This window comes from Solea senegalensis, linkage group LG5, assembly GCF_019176455.1.
Source record: "Solea senegalensis isolate Sse05_10M linkage group LG5, IFAPA_SoseM_1, whole genome shotgun sequence".
Lineage (NCBI taxonomy): Eukaryota > Metazoa > Chordata > Actinopteri > Pleuronectiformes > Soleidae > Solea > Solea senegalensis.
The window spans coordinates 10605773-10606598 of record NC_058025.1 but is presented as its reverse complement, the minus strand read 5'-3'; positions in this window follow the sequence as shown (position 1 = coordinate 10606598).

Genomic DNA, 826 nt, shown 5'->3' with positions numbered 1-826 from the left:
CATGTTTGTTATATTTTTGTTTCCTTTTTTTTTTAAATTGAGTTTGTATTTTTGGTGCTTTTACTGTTTTTCTTTAATTATCCAACATCAGTTTATTTTTCATCAGATTGATAGATAATCCAGTATTTTACTCAAGCTGATTTGTTCAATTTACTTTTCTATGAAAAAGTGCAGACTGAAATCAATCTACAGGGCTAATTAACATTTTAACTGCCGTAAAAAAAAAACCCACAGCACATAAAGTATTTTTTCATTTACATTTAATTTCAAGCATTGATTCACTTAAATATTTCCTGATCTACCCTAAATTGTATTATTCCCAACACTACCTACAGCAACACAATTCAGGTCCCGTCCCCCTACGAGTGGGTCTAAAAAGTGCGGAATTAGCGTTGCAGTTTCAAGCCTCGGATCAAGAGTAACTGGTGGGCACGTAACAAAAAGAAGAAAGAAGATATTTCTCGACTCAGGGGAAACTGAGGTTGGGAAACACAATTTTACAAAAATGCTACCCTTATTCAAGTGATACAAAGCTAAATGCAAATCAGTGAAGTATTTCTTTAAATAAAAACTGATGATGCCATTATCTGTGTTTTTCAGTATAACGGGGTTTAGATGTCATGTCACCTGACGACATCCCCATGCTGCACACAGGAAGTGATTTGCTTTATTTTAAGACACCTGGTAAAGTGTGGCGAACAGGCTCGAGTACGACTGAAAACACTGGTTATTCATAAGTTTGGGATATTTGCTTCTTGTCCTCCCTGTAGTGCCACTGTATACACAATGATCATTTTTGTTTAACATAGCGTACAAATAATCCAAG